General features: G+C 48.1%; 1 protein-coding gene across 1 annotated transcript in view; it reads right to left on the reverse strand.

The window, feature by feature from the left end:
• Positions 1–7,500, reverse strand: part of gab1 (GRB2-associated binding protein 1) — a 77,086-nt gene that overhangs the window by 42,352 nt on the left and 27,234 nt on the right. The window lies entirely within an intron of this gene.

The following is a 7,500-nucleotide window of genomic DNA, read 5'->3' on the forward strand; positions in this document are numbered from 1 at the left end:
GAGCGTCAGAGTTCTCCTCCCCAAAGCCTCTGTGACGAGGAGTAGTGAACATGGGAGAGGAGCAGTGAGTATGGGAGAGGTGTAGTGAACATGGGAGAGGAGTAGTGAACATGGGAGAGGTGTGAGTATGGGAGAGGTGTAGTGAACATGGGAGAGGAGTAGTGAACATGGGAGAGGAGTAGTGAGTATGGGAGAGGAGTAGTGAACATGGGAGAGGAGTAGTGAACATGGGAGAGGAGTAGTGAGTATGAGAGAGGAGTAGTGAACATGGGAGAGGAGTAATGAACATGGGAGAGGAGTAGTGAACATGGGAGAGGTGTAGTGAACATGGGAGAGGAGTAGCGAACATGGGAGAGGTGTAGTGAACATGAGAGAGGAGTAGTGAACATGGGAGAAGTGTAGTGAACATGAGAGGTGTAGTGAACATGGGAGAGGTGTAGTGAACATGGGAGAGGTGTAGCAAGTATGAGAGAGGAGTAGTGAACATGGGAGAGGAGTAGTGAGTATGGGAGAGGTGTAGTGAGTATGGGAGAGGTGTAGTGAACATGGGAGAGGAGTAGTGAACATGGGAGAGGAGTAGTGAACATGGGAGAGGTGTAGTGAGTATGGGAGAGGAGTAGTGAACATGAGAGAGGAGTAGCGAACATGGGAGAGGTGTAGCGAACATGGGAGAGGTGTAGTGAGTATGAGAGAGGAGTAGTGAACATGGGAGAGGAGTAGTGAACATGGGAGAGGTGTAGTGAGTATGGGAGAGGAGTAGCGAACATGGGAGAGGTGTAGCGAACATGGGAGAGGTGTAGCGAGTATGAGAGAGGAGTAGTGAACATGGGAGAGGAGTAGTGAACATGGGAGAGGTGTAGCGAACATGGGAGAGGTGTAGTGAGTATGGGAGAGGAGTAGCGAACATGGGAGAGGTGTAGCGAACATGGGAGAGGTGTAGCGAGTATGAGAGAGGAGTAGTGAACATGGGAGAGGAGTAGTGAACATGGGAGAGGTGTAGCGAACATGGGAGAGGTGTAGTGAGTATGGGAGAGGAGTAGTGAACATGGGAGAGGAGTAGTGAGTATGGGAGAGGAGTAGTGAACATGGGAGAGGAGCAGTGAGCATGGGAGAGGAGCAGTGAGTATGAGAGAGGAGTAGTGAGCATGGGAGAGGTGTAGTGAACATGGGAGAGGAGTAGTGAACATGGGAGAGGTGTAGTGAGTATGGGAGAGGAGTAGTGAACATGGGAGAGGTGTAGTGAGTATGGGAGAGGAGTAGTGAACATGGGAGAGGTGTAGCGAGTATGAGAGAGGAGTAGTGAGTATGGGAGAGGAGTAGTGAGTATGGGAGAGGTGTAGTGGACATGGGAGAGGAGTAGTGAACATGGGAGAGGTGTAGTGAGTATGGGAGAGGAGTAGTGAACATGGGAGAGGAGTAGTGAGTATGGGAGAGGAGTAGTGGACATGGGAGAGGTGTAGTGAGTATGGGAGAGGAGTAGTGAACATGGGAGAGGTGTAGTGAGTATGGGAGAGGAGTAGTGAACATGGGAGAGGTGTAGTGAGTATGGGAGAGGAGTAGTGGACATGGGAGAGGTGTAGTGAGTATGGGAGAGGAGTAGTGAACATGGGAGAGGAGTAGTGAGTATGGGAGAGGAGTAGTGAACATGGGAGAGGAGTAGTGAGTATGGGAGAGGAATAGTGAACATGGGAGAGGTGTAGTGAGTATGGGAGAGGAGTAGTGAGTATGGGAGAGGTGTAGTGAGTATGGGAGAGGAGTAGTGAGTATGGGAGAGGAGTAGTGGACATGGGAGAGGTGTAGTGAGTATGGGAGAGGTGTAGTGAGTATGGGAGAGGAGTAGTGGACATGGGAGAGGAGTAGTGAACATGGGAGAGGTGTAGTGAGTATGGGAGAGGAGTAGTGAGTATGGGAGAGGAGACGCCACAAAAGCTCCTCTGTAGCACTCAGAGTCTGGCATAATCCCAGCTTTGTTATCAGTGAAATGGCGGAGAGGTTGTAACAGCCCTGGTTGTGTTTTATGTTCACAGTCTGTGTTCAGTAAATGCCAACAGTGACGGTTGTCGATTTGCACTATGTACAGTCACAAAAAAAAAGCATCACCAGCGTCAGTCCATTCTTCTGAGACTGGGAGGCTGACGACTTCAGTTTCACATTTTCTATCGCTTACATTCGTCTGTCTTCACATCTTTGGGTGTTTGCCTCTCGAGTTCTGTTAAGTCAAAAGCGACACTAGCCTTGAAGAGAGAGACGGCGCAAGGCAGAGGTTTTCCACAAAACGAAAATAAATAACCATATAAACAAACACACACAGAGCTGGGTTTATGAAGAGGCCAGGAGAAATCTCAAGGTTTTTGCATCATACACTCAGAACCAGAACGGCACCAGCCTGGGACCTCACATGTGCATGTGACTAAATTCCTCTCTGTGTAAATGTTTTCAGCGTCTGGGCCACAGAGTGAGTCACATCCACAGGGGCGGTGGGCTGGCCGACGCTGCCATCTGAGCCAATCAGGACTGACCCAACGGTCAGGCAGTCAGCTGGCTATAGGCCAGGCAGTCCAAACCTGAACTGGGACCAGACCAGTCAGGCTGCTGGAAAAAAAGACCCTGTAAGATCTTAAAACATCTCAGAAAGTCTCAGTTACTTCTTTCAGAAGTCTTCACCCCGCAACATCTGAGGTCAAGCTCTGACCCAAATGGCCTGAAAACGTGCTGTTTCAGGCCTCACTCCAATCCAGGTCACAAATGAACTCTTTCTGGGGGGAAAAAAGTGTGTCGTGGGCTTTAACTGGCCTGCTAGCTCACAGAGCCACAGGCAGAATGAGAGGCAGCCAGTCTGTAGAAGTACCACAGATACTTACCACTGGCGCTAACCTCAGATTCAGCTAACAAAAGCAAAATGTAATTGCAGGTAAATGCATTTCTGGGTAAGCTCAAAACAGGCTTGGAATAGTTTTACTGTCAGTCAAGTGTGAGCAAACACTCCACCTACATTTCATCAGAGACCAGAAAACACGTGTTTCCCAACACAGTCTCGTTTAGTTTCTCAATCATGAAAATAGCTGAAGTTTGTCAATGAAAAGCAGGAACCACACAACCTGCAGGCAAGAACAAAGCTCCAATTACAGCATATAATGCAGTCCCCCTAGTCCAATCAGTGACCAACTCCAACAGTTCCTGAACCGCCAAAAAGGACTTACTGGAGCAGGGACTCAAGAAAGAAGAGGTTCAAGAAATACAGATCAAGGAAAAAAACTGGCCCAAGTTCCTCCCACAGAGAAGGGGATATAATTCCTGAGCTCCTGAAAAAGGTTCAGTGATGGAAAAGGCCCTTTACACAGCTACTCCACCAAAAAACAGGCTCTCTCTCTCTCTCTCTCTCCCTCTTTCTCTCTCTCTCTCTCATTCTCTCTCTCTCTCTCTCTCTCATTCTCTCTCTTTCTCTCTCTCTCATTCTCTCTCTCTCTTTCTCTCTCTCTCTTTCTCTCTCTCTCTCTTTCTCTCTCTCCCCCTCTCTCTCTTATCTCTCTCTCTCTTTATCTCTCTCTCTCTCCCCCTCTCCCTCCCTCTCTCACTCTCTCTCTCTCTCTCTCTCTCCCTCTTTCTCTCTCTCTATCTCTCTCTCTCTTTATCTCTCTCTCTCTCCCTCTCCCTCCCTCTCTCACTCTCTCTCTCTTGCTCTCTCTCTCTCCCTCGCTTTATCTCTCTCTCTCTCTCTTTATCGCTCTCTCTCTCTCCCTCCCTCGCTTTATCTCTCCCTCTCTCTCGCTCTCCCAACAAGCTTGGCTCAGTAAGACCACTTTCTAAGAAATGAAGACATAGACCCCCCCCCCCCCAAAAGTCAGTTTCTGTCTCCAGATTCTGCTCTCAGAGGAACTGCACAGCTCCCCCCTGCTGCGTCACAGGACAGTTCCAGTCGCAGACTCAGGGTCAGACTCACAGGTTCAGGCATCTCTGCCACTATAGGAACCCTCAGTCCTCAGGCCAGAACCCCGCGGTCCTCAGGCCAGAACCCCGCGGTCCTCAGGCCAGAACCCCTCGGTCCTCAGGCCAGAACCCCTCGGTCCTCAGGCCAGAACCCCGCGGTCCTCAGGCCAGAACTCCGTGGTCCTCAGGCCAGAGCCAAAACAAAACGATGTCTGTGTCGTTATCAAGCCTGGCAGCTTTTCCTCACACAGAGCTCTGGAGGAGGGGACATCTCCCGCCATCTCACTTCCTGTTCTGTGTAATCAGGTCCTCACAGACCCCCCCCCCCCCCCCCCCCCCCCCCAAACTACAGCCCGTGCCACAAAGAGGGGTCTCTACAGTTGCAGACACACACATATGCACACGCACACACACACACATACACACACACGCACGCACACACACACACACGCACGCACACACACACACACGCACGCTCACACACACGCACGCTCACACACACGCACGCACGCACGCACGCACGCACACCCACGCGCACATGCATTCACACAGACGCACGCACACACGCACAAGCACACGCACACGCACACGCACAGAATTTAAACAAATATTGTCTTTCAGATCTGAAGATAAACATAAGCAGATTCACATATTAACACAAGCATGCTCTCTCACACACAACTGTCTGAGATGTTACTCAGTGCAGCACATTCACAATGTGACACATCTCTCTTGGTTTAAACTGCTGAGGATCTGTTCTCTCTCTACATACACACACCCAACCACTTTCAATTCACCACTCTGACACCCCAAACACAGCCAGTCACACACACACAACACAACACTACACAACACACCACGACACAACACAACACTACACTACACAACACCACACTACACAACACCACACTACACAACACCACACAGCCAATTCACCACTCTGACATCCCAAACACAGCCAGTCACACACACACAACACCACACTACACAACACTACACAACACATGACACGACACAACACCACACAGCCAATTCACCACTCTGACATCCCAAACACAGCCAGTCACACACACACACAACACCACACTACACAACACCACACAGCCAATTCACCACTCTGACATCCCAAACACAGCCAGTCACACACACACACAACACCACACTACACAACACAACACTACACAACACATGACACGACACAACACCACACAGCCAATTCACCACTCTGACATCCCAAACACAGCCAGTCACACACACACAACACCACACTACATAACACCACACTACACAACACCACACTACACAACACCACACTACACAACACTACACAACACACCACACTACACAACACCACACTACACAACACAACACCACACTACACAACACAACACTACACAACACTACACAACACACCACACTACACAACACTACACAACACACCACACTACACAACACTACACAACACACCACACTACACAACACCACACTACACAACACAACACTACACACCACACAACACCACACTACAACACACCACACTACACAACACCACACTACACAACACAACACTACACAACACAACACTACACAACACACCACACTACACAACACCACACTACACAACACAACACTACACACCACACAACACCACACCACACAACACACCACACAACACCACACTACACAACACAACACCACACTACACAACACCACACAGCCAATTCACCACTCTGACACCCCAAACACAGCCAGTCACACACACATTACACAACACCACAACACAACACACCACACGACACAACACGACACTACACCACACTACACGACACAACACGACACTACACCACACTACACAACACCACACAGCCAATTCACCACTCTGACACCCCAAACACAGCCAGCCTGCCCTCTCGGTCTCCTCTCCCTGACCTCCAGGAGGCTCTCCTCCATCCCGAGGGCTTGGCATTCCTCTCTGACCCTACAGAGTCCAGCTGAAACTCAGTGCTCTCCATCAGAGTGGCCCCTGGGAACTCCATTAGTCTGAACACAGGCTACGACGCCTCAGTGTTGACGGTGTGGTATGGATCTGTTTAAGGCAACCTGGCTAATATGAGACATTAAAAAGACAGATGAACGAATAGAGAGAGAAAAAAATGAGAAAGACAGATAGAAAAGCCGCCTTTTTGTTCCTTAAGGCCCAGACTGGTCTGTCTGTCTGAGGTAAGAGAAACACAGAGACACACACAGACAATGAGAATTGGTCTGTCTGTCTGAGGTAAGAGAAACACAGAGACACACACAGACAATGAGAATTGGCACAGAGACACACAGACACATAAAATGGGGTATTCCCACAAAAGGAAAACAATTTGACAGAAAAAGCCTCCGTTTAGCAAAGCGAGAGGTTTTCACTGTACAGCCACGGATCAAACGACAGCCAATCCACTCTTCAAACACAAACACCCCAAGTACTAATGTTAAAACATACTGGTATTTTACTGTTTACATAATAATAAACTTCTTAAACTATACGAGCTTAACCATCCAAAATCTAATCGCCTCTGTCTCTCTCTCTCTCTCTCTCTCTCACATACACACACACACACACACACACACACAGCAGAGCACGTTTCTTCACCTGGCGTTCCCGAGCACCCAGTAGACTGGTCATGCATGACTGGCCAGAGAACCGTTTGAATGAACACTGACTCACACTGGCCTGTGTTTGGCTTTCAAACACTTTCCCTGTTTTTTCCCCCCGAACAAGAAAGTATTCTCTCTTTCTAGTTCAAAAGAATTCATCTCTGTTCTTCCATCAAACCAACGCTTCTCAGGACACACATACACACACACACCACATAGTCACAGCGAATCAGTTCACACCCCAGAAATACTTCCAAAAACGTCCATTTAATCAGAGAAACTGCTACAGAACCACACACAACGATCTCACACTCTCCCAAGGCTCTCTCATTTTCTCCATATTACCATCATGCACAAAAATGTTAGACATTCTCAAGTCATCTGAAATAACATTAAAGATTAAGAGCAGTGCTCCACCTTACAGATGCCTGGTGAAGACAACCAATCAGGTCCCACTCTGGGGCCGTGACTGTTCAGGGATGTTAGTGTATCCACTGTCAGCTCAATAATACGCCGCCCGACTGACAAACTGCCTCAGTATTCCCACACACGGGAGGCTGGACAGCCACAGATACACAACACTCACGCCCTGTTTCTCACTCCTATCAGATTCAAAAAACAAACCACCCATAGAAACCGCCGTGTGTATTCATCTCACTTTTGTTTTTCAACTTCACACGTACACGTTCAAAACCTTGTCCAGCTCGCAGTGCATAATATAATACATATACAAGAATACAAGATTTTCTGATTAACATGCATGTTAATATTGTGATACCTTGTGATATCTTCATTTTCTTCCAGAGAAAGAAAAAGCATAAGGGATTGTAATTATGATTAATGTGAATGTAATTATGACTAATGGAAATGTAATTATGATTAATGTGAATGTAATTATTAATAATGTGAATGTTATATTGATTAATGTGA

The sequence above is a fragment of the Chanos chanos genome, chromosome 11, assembly GCF_902362185.1.
Source record: "Chanos chanos chromosome 11, fChaCha1.1, whole genome shotgun sequence".
Lineage (NCBI taxonomy): Eukaryota > Metazoa > Chordata > Actinopteri > Gonorynchiformes > Chanidae > Chanos > Chanos chanos.